The sequence below is a fragment of the Thalassophryne amazonica genome, chromosome 1 (genome assembly GCF_902500255.1).
Source record: "Thalassophryne amazonica chromosome 1, fThaAma1.1, whole genome shotgun sequence".
Taxonomy (NCBI): Eukaryota; Metazoa; Chordata; class Actinopteri; order Batrachoidiformes; family Batrachoididae; genus Thalassophryne; species Thalassophryne amazonica.
The window spans coordinates 144,945,188-144,958,589 of NC_047103.1; the positions used below are offsets into that span (position 1 = coordinate 144,945,188).

At 43.9% G+C, this 13,402-nt stretch overlaps 1 long non-coding RNA gene across 1 annotated transcript in view; it reads right to left on the bottom strand.

Moving 5' to 3' along the window:
• LOC117520545 overlaps positions 1-12,740 on the bottom strand; it is a 42,825-nt gene extending 30,085 nt beyond the window's left edge. Inside the window, exons 1-2 of the long non-coding RNA XR_004563682.1 lie at positions 12,729-12,740; positions 767-773 (exon numbers count right to left, since the gene is read on the bottom strand). This is a non-coding gene — a long non-coding RNA (uncharacterized LOC117520545). The remainder of the gene's footprint in view (positions 1-766; positions 774-12,728) is intronic.
• Between the last annotated feature and the right edge of the window lie 662 nt (positions 12,741-13,402).

A 13,402-nucleotide genomic window follows, 5' to 3' on the forward strand; every position in this document is an offset into this window, starting at 1 on the left:
GTTATGTACTCACATTTCTCTTGATCTGTGATGGGGCTTGTCCTAGCATCCAGACTGGGAAGTGTGCGTGTGTGTTTGGAGGGGGGTTCCACAAACTGTTATACAATTTGTCTGCAAAAAGGGTATCACTTTTACCCTTTTCAGTAACATTTCTCTTTGTGCAGCAAGAACAAAAAACCTGCAGCTCAGAAAATCTCCAAAAAAGCACAGATGACGAGGAAGTAATACCACTGAGCATTATAGATGTATGCAAGTTTGCATTGCTCTGGGCTTGTTTAGCTTCACCACTTATTGGTTGCTGTTGTGTCAACAAGAAAAATGCCAAAGAAGGATTAGAAGAAAATTAAGTTGTACTCAGTGTGACAAAGATGACTAATATATCTAAGCACTTAATACCCTTGCCTTGCAGCTGTTGATAAGGCCTGAATGCGTTGATTAAACTTCATCTTAATAAAAGGCCACTGGACAGACAATGAGAGCACAGCATTTCTGTCGCTAAATGAAATGCATTCCAAATTGATCTGGGCTTTGATTCATTCAGGCTGACCTCTGCAATCTCCATTTACACATATGCGGCATAAATTAGGCATAAAATCCTGCATTGCTGTGCAGAGAAATCAAGCGTGCATTTGTAGATCATCTTTCACGTTCCTCCCCCAGGAAATCTCCATCTCCCAAGAGCATGCATCTTTATCAGTTTCACTTGAAAGTGAATCATGAAAAGCCTTCCTCACCTCTCTTCTGAAAATAGCAATGTATGAGCCACCTGCTTTCTCAGGGCCTGCCCAACATCAATCACATTCAGCGATGGCACAAAAGAACCTTTTAAAATCTTCCGAACTTTGCTGCAGCACACGCTGTTACCTTCTCTTCTGTGCCGTGTCAAAATGAATTGGCTTGTGCTTTGGTAAACATATTTCCTGCTCTTACTTTGAACACCGATTTCTTCCTCCAGTCTATTGATTTCTGGAGTTTTCACCCATTTGTGTCTATACATATGGAAGACAGGGGGTCTACTGGGGAATGGGGCATGGGGTGAGGCAAATATTGTGCACATGGCCAATGAAAATGATTAACCTTTGCTCAGAGCAAGCAATGTATGAGCCTCATGCACATGTAGACCCTGCACTGAGTCGACACTTTAAAATTAAAATTTGCCAATGTTCAGCTTCTGTGTCAAGAAACAGTTGCAGGCAGAGAAGATGGAGTGAAAGCTGACAGATTTTCTTTTGTATTATGCTAGGCTCAATGTAACCACTGGTAGCAGACTTTGGTTCCTGGACCATACACAGGTTACACAGTTGGTTCAATTCCAGGATGGCACATCGGTATGTGCCATTACCAGAAGCTTTGTTGTGTCTCCCAGCACCATCTCAAGAGGATGGAAGAGATTCCAAGAGGCAGGCAGTTTTTCTACAAGAGCTGGACAGGGCTGTAGGAGGTCCATAACCCATCAGTAGGATCTGTATCTGCTCCTTTGTGCAACGAGGAACAGGATGAGCACTGCCAGAGCACTGCAAAATGACCTCCAGCAGGTCACTGGTGTGAATGTCTCTGACCAAGCAATCAGACAGAGACAGGGGGGCCTGAGGGCCCAATGTGCTGTCCCTGTGCTCACTGGCTGGCACAGTGGATCTTGATTGAAATTGGCCATAGAGCACCAGAAGTGGCAGGTTCACCACTGGCACCATGTGCTTTTCACAGATGAGAGCAGGTTCAACCTTTTGCACATGTAAAAGACATGAAAAGGTCTGCAGACACCATGGAGAACAATATGCTACCTGCAACATCATTCAACATTACAAGTTTGGTGGTGGATCAGTGAGGGTCCCGGGGGCATAAACCTTAAAGGATGCACAGACCTCTACAGGCTAGACAATGGCACCCTGATTGCTATTAGGTATTAGGATGAAATCCTTGGACCCATTGTCAGATGCTGCGGTGGTGCAGTGGGTCCTGGGTTCCTCCTGGTTCACGGAAATGCCTAGACTTATGTGATGAGAGTATGCAGACAGTTATTGGAGTATAAAATAATTTATTCCATTGACTGTGCCCCACATTCACCTGACCTAAATGCAACAGAACACCTATGGGACATTATGTATCAGTCCATCCGATGCCACAAGGTTGCACCTCAGACTGTTTATGGGATAAATGATGCCCTGGTCCAGATCTGGGAGGGGATCCCCCAGACACCACCCTTTGTTTCAATAAGAGCATGCCTTGACATTGTTAGGCATGCATATAAGCAAAGTGGAGGCCATGCAAACTACTGAGTACCATTTTGAGTTGTTCCAATGACAAATTAGCAAAATAAACAAGGCTGCTGTATCATTTTTTTTTTCACTTTAATTTTTGGGGTGTCTTTGAATTTAGCCATCTTTAGGTTGACAATTCGCACTCCATATCAGGAAAGATATCCAGCATGATTTTACAGTAGGTTGTGGTATACATATAATATCAGTTGAAAAAACACCTGTTAACTGCAAAAAGAAATATTCAAAATATTTTCAAGCAGTGTTTCACATTAGCCATGGCAGTATCGATATAAAGGGACGACAGTATGGCACTATTTAGCTTCTTTAAATACACTGCTTTACCACGAAGAATTGAATTGATTTTTATTTTTTCTTTTGAGTTAAAACTCATTTTTTGCTCAGTCCATTCTCATAGTCCTGTACTCTAGGTGGTATACATCTAATATTAGTTGGAATCTGTCAGTTAACTACAAGAAAAAGAGGATTTTAAATGTTGCATGGTCTTAAGGATGTTGGACCAAAAATAGAAACACAATGATCTGCACAACCACAGCGCTCCCATACAAAAAAAAAAAAAGAAAAAAAAAGCTTTATTTAACAAAAAGGAACATTTTGGGCAAACTGCCCTTCATTTAACAAAACATAATATTGCCTGAAATGTTGTGTTTTGTTAAATAAAGCTTCTTTTTTTTTTTGTATGGGAGTGCTGTGGTTGTGCACATCATTCTGTTTCTATTTTTGGTATAACTTTTTTTTTGATCCAGCACGCCTTTTATGTGTTTTGAATGCGCGTGTCTTTGCTGCATCACAAGGATTTTGGAAACATCTCTAGCCACATGTTTCATCAATGATTTTATTCTGGATTTACTGTCCCCCTTTGCTGCATTTTTTTTCTGATCTCATGGTGTCGTCCTTTCATTCACCTCCAAAACTATGTTTGACAGATGTGTTATTAAAATAAATAAATAAATAAAATCACTGTTTCAAGTTTTCTGATAGCCATGACAAAATGTTTTGGCACAGTCTCGAGCCCGAAGTCCTGTCTACTTTTTATTTCAGTTTTTACTTTGTTGTTTTGTTGTATATTTTGTCTCTAATTTACCTGCATACTGTGCTCATTCACAGATGCCAATGTGTGTTAGAGCAGACATTCAGTTGTGCACAAAAGGTTACATACCCTGGCAGAATTTTAGTTTTTTGGACATTTTTTCAGAGAATATGAATTATAATATATATATATATATATAACTCATGTTTAGTGGTTGGGTGAAGCCATTTATTGTCAAACAACTGTGTTTACTCTTCTTTAAATCATAATGACATCAATTATGAAGAAAAACAAACAGAATAGCACTCTATGGTAACTGATGTAAATAAAGTCCAAGGCATATTCGGAGTCTGAGAGCCTCATCCACAACTACCACAAAAGACTCCAAGCTGTCATTGATGTTAAAGGGGAAATACACTGTATTAAGAACAGGGGTATGTAAAGTTTTGATCAGGGACATTTGGGTAGTTTCAGTTGTCATTATGATTTCAATTTCAGAAAATGCAAGGTTGTTCTTCTTTTGAGTGATTAAAATTTGTCTTTATCTTGTCATGTACCAGGCAGCACACCTACAAAGGAATCAGTCGCACAAATAAGTGATCAAGTTCAAGTTTATTATTATAGCCATTTTCAACAATAAAATACAGTTGATAGGAATATGCTTTGGTATTCTTAAAAACCCACACCACAATAACAACACAATATACACAAGATAAGAAGCCAAAAGGCACATTCAAATAACAGGGAGTACAACACTAATATACACAGAAAAGTGCATGGTTACAGAAAATAGCAGCAGTAAGGTTCAGTGGTGCCAAAAGTGCAAAGAGATGTAGACCATGGTAATGAGGTAAAATAATAAAGTGGTTAGTGCATGTTCAGGTGAAGAATAGCTTGTGGATAGGTACGATCCCAAAAGCATGATGTTTGACATGTGATGATTCTGTACCTCTTCCCTGATGGCAAGAGTTTCTGTGTAGGCTCTCAGTTGTCCAGATGGTTTCCATAGTAGAAAAAGCTTGAATCTTTGACTGGACTGGGTTGCTTGACGCGAGGACATTTTGCTTCAAATCGCAGAAGCTTCCTCAGCTAAAATTCTTGCTCTGGTAGTCTGACTTCTGTCTTGACTCTTGTAGAGAGGGATAAATAGAAGCCGCAAAAGCTGGGGTTTTAAACCTAACTAGACCCCTCCTACCGAGAGGCAGACTGCTATAGGCTAGTGACTAAACAATAGCTCTAATTAGCACCTATTGTGCACTAGTTAGCACCCTCCTAATGACAGGGCAGCTGTCCCTCCTAATGATGGGATGGCCGCCTCTCATGACGCCTCCCCTGACAACTCTCCTGATGATGTGAATGACACATTACCATGAACAAAAGACTGAAACTGCTTTGACCTGAGTACCCCATTGTAAACAGGTGACAAAGCGTGTCTCAGACCCCCTCCCCGGTTAAGGCTGGGTTTCAACAGTTTCACAAAGAATGCCTCCTTGACCCCTCTCTCAAACCATTTCTTCTCTCTGGTTAATATTTTAATTTCCTTGTCCTCAAACGTGTGGGTAGTATCTTTAAGGTGGAGATGAACTGCAGACTGAGGTCCACTGGCGCCCTCACTGCGGTGCTGGTATAGCCTTTTGTGTAAAGGTTGCTTAGTCTCACCTATGTAGTGTTTGTTACAGTTTTCCTGACATCTGATAGAATACACTACATTGCTCTGTTTGTAACTAGGGATCCTGTCCTTAGGGTGAACTAATTTCTGTCTCAAGGTGTTAACCGGTTTAAAGTAAACTGGGATTTTGTGCTGTCTGAAGATCCTCTGTAGTTTTTCCCCTACTTCTGCTAAATAAGGGAGAGACACTCCTCTTCTTCTTGTCTCCATCTCTGAGTACCCCATTGTAAGCCCCACTGACTCAGGTCAAAGCAGTTTCAGTCTTTTGTTCATGGTAATGAGTCATTCACGTCATCAGCAGAGTCATCAAGGGAGCCATCAGGAGAGGGTCCCTCCCATCATTAGGAGGGACAGCTGCTCTGTCATTAGGAGGGTGCTAACTAGAGCACAATAGGTGCTAATTAGAGCTATTGTTTAGTCACTGGCCTATAGCAGTCTGCCTCTCGGTAGGAGGGGTCTGGTTAGGTTTAAAACTCCAGCTTTTGTGACTTCTTGATTATTCTTCTCTACAAGAGTCAAGACAGAAGTCAGACAACCAGAGCAAGAATTTTAGCTGAGGAAGCTTCTGTGATTTGAAGCGAAACGTCCTTGTGTCAAGCAACCCAGTCCAGTCGAAGATTCAAGCTTTTTCTACTGATGGCAAGAGGGTGAATAGATGGTGTGCTGGTTTGGAGGGGTCAGAGGTGATGTTACTAGCTTTCCTGGAAATCATGGTGTTATAATGTGAGGCTATGGAAGGTAGACTACACCCAATGATTTTAGAGGCCCTACGTACTACCTTCTCAAGCTCTTGTTTGTCCTGGCTGGTAGCACTACCATACCAGACCAAGATAGAGAAGGTAAGCACATTTTCGATGGTAGCACGATAGAAGTGGGTCATGCCTGCTTGACTGACCCCAAATTTCCTCAGCTGACGGAGGAAGTGCAGTCTCTGATGGGCTTTGGAAATAATGAGACTGGTATTCAGATTCCATGATAAAGACTGATGGATGGTGGTGACTAAGAAAGGGAAGGAGGGGACCCAATCCACTACTTGGTCGTTAATGGAGATGGGAACGTACTGGCCTGGCTTTTTCCTACAGTCAACTATGAGTTCTTTGGTTTTGGTTGCATTAACGATTAGGCCATTTCAGCCACTTGTACCTGCAATCTAGTTCTTGTGGTCATGACCCAACCCTCATGACCATAGGTGAGAGTAGGAACAAAAACTGACCAGTAGATCGAGAGCTTCGCCTTTTGGGTCAGTTCCCTTTTCGTCACAACAGTACGGTAGAGCGAACGCAATACCGCCCCTGCTGCGCTGATTCTCTGGCCAATCTCACGCTCTATCGTCCCCTCACTCCTGAACAAGACCCCGAGGTACTTGAACTCCTTCACTTCGGGCAAGGCCGTATTCCCTACCCGGAGTAGGCAATCCAACGGTTTCCTGCTGAGAACCATGGCCTCAGATTTAGAGATGCTGCTCCTCATTTCAGCTGCTTCACACTTGGCTGCAAACTGATCCAGAGTGTTGGAGGTCACATTTTTGGCATAAAGTTCTCTTTAACTGTTGTATTGCTGTAACCATGAGTGAAAAGTATTCTGCATTTGATGTCTTCTGCCACTATCTTTGTTTGTGGGTGTATAAAAATAAAAACACCTGCTTGTGTCAGAATGCAGAAAAGACTAAAAGCTCTGTGTGCGTACGAGCGTGCATGCGAAAAATTTGTTTACGGACAAACTGGGGACTTTTACCATTTGGTATGCATATGTATTTTCGGTCAAGAATGAATGCTTCTAAAACGGAACATTGATAGGCCTAATATTTTTGGAGAAAGTACGGATATTAGCTAATAACAATGAGCAATGGACATTGATAATTACATTCTGGACTCACACACCATTCCAGCAGGGGGTGGTAAATTATCTATATATTAAAACAGTGCATGTGTGTGGGCATCCATGCAGGTGTGTGTGATTTTATTTAGTAGGTTCAATGTAAGTACATAATATAATTGTAAATATGTTAAAAATGTGTATTTGTAAAAATACATGAAAGTGAAAACACGTATTTCCATTTTGGCCCATTTAAAAATCAAATGAGAAAATATAAGTAATAATCCATCCATCCATCCATTTTGTTCCACTTTATCCGGAGTCAAGTCGCGGGGGCAGCAGCTCAAGCAAAGCCGCCCAGACCTCCCGATCCACACACACACCTCCCCCAGCTCCTCCGGGGGAACCCCAAGGCGTTCCCAAGCCAGCCGAGAGATGTAATCCTTCCAGCGTGTCCTGGGTCTTCCCCGGGGCCTCCTCCCAATGGGACATGCCCGGAACACCTCTCCAGCGAGGCGTCCAGGGGGCATCCGGAAAAGATGCCCAAGCCACCTTAACTGACTCCTTTTCAATGTGGAGGAGCAACGGCTCGACTCCGAGCTCCTCCCGAGTGACCGAGCTCCTCACCCTATCTCAAAGGGAGCGCCCAGCCACCCTGCAGAGGAAACTCATCTCGGCCGTTTGTACCCACGATCTCGTTCTTTCGGTCATGAGCCAAATCTCATGACCATAGGTGAGGATCGGAACGTAGATCGATCGGTAAATCGAGAGCTTTACCCCCCTACTCAGCTCTCTCTTCACCACGACGGTCCGATACAGCAACCGCATCACTGCAGACACTGCACCGATCCGTCTATCGATCTCACGCTCCGTCTGTCCCTCACTAATGAACCAGACCCCGAGATACTTAAACCCTTCCACTTGAGGCAAGGACACTCCACCGACCTGAAGAGGGCAAAGCACCTTTTTCCGGTCGAGAACCATGGCCTCGGATTTGGAGGTGCTGATTTTCATCCCGGACACCTCACACTTGGCTGCAAACTGCCCCAGTGCACGCTGAAGGTCCTGATTTGACGAAGCCAACAGAACCACAACGTCCGCAAACAGCAGAGACGAGATTCTGTGGTTCCCAAACCAGACCCCATCTACACCCTGGCTGCGCCTAGAAATTCTGTCCATAAAAATAATGAACAGAACCGGTGACAAAGGGCAGCCCTGGCGGAGGCCAACGTGCACTGGAAACAGGTTTGACTTACTACCGGCAATGCGAACCAAGCTCCTGCTGCGGTCGTACAGGGACCGGATAGCCCTTAGCAAAGGACCCCGGACCTCGTACTCCCAGAGCACTCCCCACAGGGTGCCCCGAAGGACAAGGTCGAACGCCTTCTCCAGATCCACAAAACACATGTGGACTGGTTGGGCGAACTCCCATGAACCCTCGAGCACCCGATGGAGCATGTAGAGCTGGTCCAGTGTGCTGTGACTAGGCCAAAAACCACACTGCTCCTCCTGAATCCGAGGTTCGACCATCGGTCGAAGTCTCCTCTCCAGTACTCTGGAATAGACCTTACCGGGGAGGCTGAGGAATGTGATCCCCCTATAGTTGGAACACACCCTCCGGTCCCCCTTCTTAAACAGAGGGACCACCACCCCGGTCTGCCAATCCAGAGGCACTGTCCCCGATTGCCACGCGATGTTGCAGAGGCGTGTCAGCCAAGACAGTCCCACAACATCCAGAGACTTAAGGTACTCAGGACGGATTTCATCCACCCCAGGAGCCTTGCCACCCAGGAGCTTTCTAACCACCTCGGTGACTTCTGCCTGGGTAATGGATGAGTCCGCCTCTGGCTCCCCAGTCTCTGCTTCCTCTTCGGAAGACGTGACGATGGGATTGAGGAGATCCTCAAAGTATTTCTTTCACGGCGCAACAACATCCCCAGTCAGGGTCAACAGCTCCCCACCCGCACCGTAAACAGTGCCGGTGGAGAGCCGCTTCCACCTCCTGAGGCGTCGGACAGTTTGCCAGAATCTCTTCGAGGCCGACCGATAGTCCTCCTCCATAGCCTCCCCGAACTCCTTCCAGACCCGAGTTTTTGCCTCTGCGACCACACGGGCTGCGGCACGCTTGGCCTGCCGGTACCTGTCAGCTGCCTCTGGGGTCCCACCTACCAACAAAGATAAATAGGACTCCTTCTTCAGCTTGACGGCATCCCTTACTTCCGGTGTCCACCACCAGGTTCGGGGATTGCCGCCACGAAAGGCACCAGAGACCTTGCGACCACAGCTATGAGCGGCCGCATCAACAATGGAGGTGGAGAACATGGTCCACTCGGACTCCATGTCTCCAACCTCCCCCGGGATCTGGGAGAAGCTCCCCCGGAGGTGGGAGTTGAAGACCTCCCTGACAGAGGGTTCCGCCAGTCGTTCTCAGCAGACCCTCACAATACGTTTGGGCCTGCCAGGTCTGACCGGCTTCCTCCCCTCCCAGCAGATCCAACTCACCACCAGGTGGTGATTGGTCGACAGCTCTGCCAGAACGCCAGAAAAATGAAGCGTCCAGCCCCTCTCCAGGAGTCGGGTACCAGAGCCCATGCTGTGCATGGAGGTGAGCCCGACTATCTCTAGTCGGTATCTCTCAACCTCCTGCACAAGCTCAGGCTCCTTGCCCCCCAGCGAGGTGACATTCCACGTCCCAACAGCCAGGGGCTGTGAGCATGGACCGGGCGCCGGGCCACCCGCCCTCGACCGCCACCCAATCCTCTCTGCACCCGACCCCCATGGCCCCCTCTGCAGGTGGTTAACCCACAGTAGGGCGGGCCCACATTGCTCCTTCGGGCTGAGCCCGGCCAGGCCCCATGGGCTAAGGCCCGACCGCCAGGCGCTCGCGCGCGAGCCCCAACCCCAGGCCTGCCTCCAGGGTGGGACCCCGGCTCCGCCATACCGGGTGACGTCTCAGTCCTTGATCTTTCACTGGTCATGGAGGTTCTGAGCTGCCCTTAGTCTGACCCGTCACCTAGGACCTGTTTGCCTTGGGAGACCCTACAGGGAGCACAAAGCCCCTGACAACATAGCTCCTAGGATCATCCGCGTACGCAAACTCCCCCACCATGATAAGGTGGCAGCTAGAGGGGAGTAAGTAATAATAATAATAATAATAATAATAATAATAATAATAATAATAATAATGTGTATAAGAAGAACCTAAACATTGTATAAATACATTAAGACAGTAAATAATCATAAAAAAATATGTAATTAACACAAAATAAAAGGGTTGAGTTCTTCTCCTAAAAACTGTAGAGGTCTATAGACCTCAACAGTACAGACCTGTTCTAAAAACATTCTGGACTGACACGCCATTCCAACTCATTATAGCAATGGCATAATGTATTACCACCCTTGAAAAATATCACCTTATTTTATAAAAACTACCCAATCAAGAGCCTGTGGATCTCTACAAATCAGTTTACATCCTCCATACTGAAAAAAAAACAAAAAAACAGTTCATATGAATAACCAACTTAATATCCATTTAGCAGAGGGCTGTCTGTCTTGCAGTATATACAGTTTTAACGCCTCCGAACAGGCCAGATCCTTGACTTTGTTGGCTCCATTAAAGGAATTAGCCTAGGAAATAGCCAGCAGAGAAACCGAAAGATGTGTCAGCAGATGTAATGAAAAACTGGCAGAAAGAAAGACATGAAAGCAATGCTGTAGCTGCAGAGTGATAAGGAGCAAGAAGAAGAGGTAGATTTCACAGTGTGACAAAGGGCCAGGGTTGGCGACAGCTGACTAATGAATTTCTCTAAGGGTGGCAGGTTCAGATTTATGCCCCCCGTCCCCACTTCCTGAATCTGATCTCAGTGCTAAAGCAAGAGTTACTCTTGAACTATAGGCAACACATATACAGACACACAAGCCCTCAAAGATTTATTGCTGAGAATGATCGCCAAAGTGAATGCATGCATACGACTAGTGATGTAGCAGTAAATAAAGTACTGTGTAAGCTCCAGACGGTAATAATCATCAGGCATCGAGGCCAGAAATATATACAAATGTCACTTATAGACTGAGGGGAACATTAATTGGCTTTGAGTACAATTTTTTTCCTGGGGCTAAATTCTTCAATTAGGTTCCTTCACAATTGTTTTAACATAATACATTCACGCTTCAAGGCTTTAGCTTACAATCCATGTACATAGTGTTTTACGGCAGGTCTTTTCCTTAGGGCAATGCTTACTGTGGGGGAAGTGGTGAAAATGTATCACTACGCTATTACCATTGCAGGGCTCATACAGCAGAAATGTAGATGAATGTATGGGTGAGTGAGTGAGCTATTAAGTGCAAGCCACTATAGACAATAACACATAAATAATAAACACTATCATCATGTAATTTACCAAATTAAAGGATCATATAATGAGGATGAAGTGATTAAATTGTAGTTACCTACTCCTGCACTCAATCAAAAAAGCATCTCATATCCATTAGAGGTGTCTGTCACTTGTTCCTCCTTGACCTTCTGATGGCTGTATGAGGCATCATGAAGCATTTCCTTATGTGTCTGTGCCTATGATATGATCCATCCCTGGTTCTCAAGACCAGGCACCTAGCTGGTTCTGTCACTTCTTTCTTTGTCTTTTTTCTCTTTTTTTTTTATATTTAGGAGTACCTTAGTATACACGAGTAGAGTTTCACCTTAGAACTGTAATGTATAATAGAATATATACCTTACTGAATTTTCAGTAAGGTATAACTTGTTATAACAAGTTAAAAAAAAAAAAAAAGCATAACGTTGCAATCCTTGCCTTCACCTGAGTATGTGCTATCAAGTAAAGTGAGTTATCAGGGAGACAATCATGGCACTCACTGCATGGGCAAAAATAAAAATTAAAAAACAAAAAATTGCAACAGAAATGGAATGTAAAACTGGAATTAAATGACAGACAGAAAATATCACTGGCAATGACACTAGAATGTTTCCCCGATTTTGCATAGCAAACTTTTTTTTTTTTTTTTGCAATATTTTGAAACTGTTAATTTAATCTTTATTTAACCAGGTTAATTGAGTGAAATCTAGATCTCCTTTGCAAGGGAGAACTCCTATGCAATTATAAAGTTTAAAATTCACTTAACCTGCATGTCTTTAAATGTGGGAGGAAACCAGAGCACATCCACGCAAACACAGGGAGAACATGCAAAGTCCACACAGAAAGGCCACAGGTGGGAATCAAACCCATAACCTCCTTGTTGTGAGGCAACAGTGCTGCCAATGTGCAGTCTTTTTCTGAGTAACCCTAACCCTTTTCTGGACACGACAGAAAAGAAATGGTGACAAGGTAGGTGATAAAGTTTGGGAAAAGTCACACAAATGGACAAAGAGACACCTGTAGAAAACAGCATGGCGGCTGAACCCAAAATGGCGCAATGTTGCAACACGTGTGTTTGGTACCACTGTCGTGGAGTCTGTATCAAGAGGAAGACATGTTGAATACTGGGATCTCCTGGACAGTTAATGAATGGACATCCATATTGAATATGAAATTCATAACTCAAATGTCTGTTCATGCACTTGTGCATATAGCACAAATTTCTTGTCCAAGATCATTGTGCGCAAAGATTAAATAAATGTAGCAGGTGCGACAGCAAAAGCATGATACTAGGCAGACTATTGTAGGTAATTTTCCATTCGTCTAGGACTAAATCATGTTCATATTCTTAACCACGCCACAACATTACTTCTGCTGACAACAGGTATAGCAAAATAGTGTCAGTGACACAACACAGTAACATTTGCCTTCAAACTATCGTGGCACATGCAAGTATATTTTGATAACCAATTAAACATTAACAAAAGAAAACTTCACGATGAGCCACTGTTGCTTTAATGGATAATGTTATCTCAGTAATATTTTGGACAAATAACACTACCAACCACAATGGAGTTCAGCAAAAACCTCTAATGTGTGCTTATAGTAGGAGTGTCACAGTACATCAGTTTTACTGACCCATACAGACACACACAACAGTAGAGCAGGTGAGGTCAGTTAACTCTTTGTGTGATGTGATCAGATGGAACAACATGGCTGTCACAACTGACAACATCAATCCAGGCAAAAAGATTGTTGGCATAAATGGAATTAGTTAATTTACCATCTTTAAAGATATGAATCAAAGAGCAAAATTGTACCGATCTACATTTTTGTTGAATCACTGGCCCCGGATGAGATCAGTCTGCCGCATGAAAGTATTGGCAGACAATACCACCAATGTTTTTAAAAAGCTGACATTTTATGAGTATTAGTGTAAACTTTCATGGATTAGATGGCCTCCAAATAATGACACTGCCTACAAACGGTGCTGTCATTTGTGCAAAAATCAAACAAATGGACAAGACAAAATTCTGAAGGCAGTTGACCTTACTCGACACAAAAAGTAACCAAAAAATTGAATTCAACCTTTTAAAACCTTTTAAAAATATTTATGATGTATGCATGGCAACAAATTGTATGAAATGTCTCATCCAGTGACCGATATTGGTGGACACAAAGACATGCATTTAATCAAAATGTAAATGGTGAATTATTTTATTACCTCCGCCAAGGAGGTTAT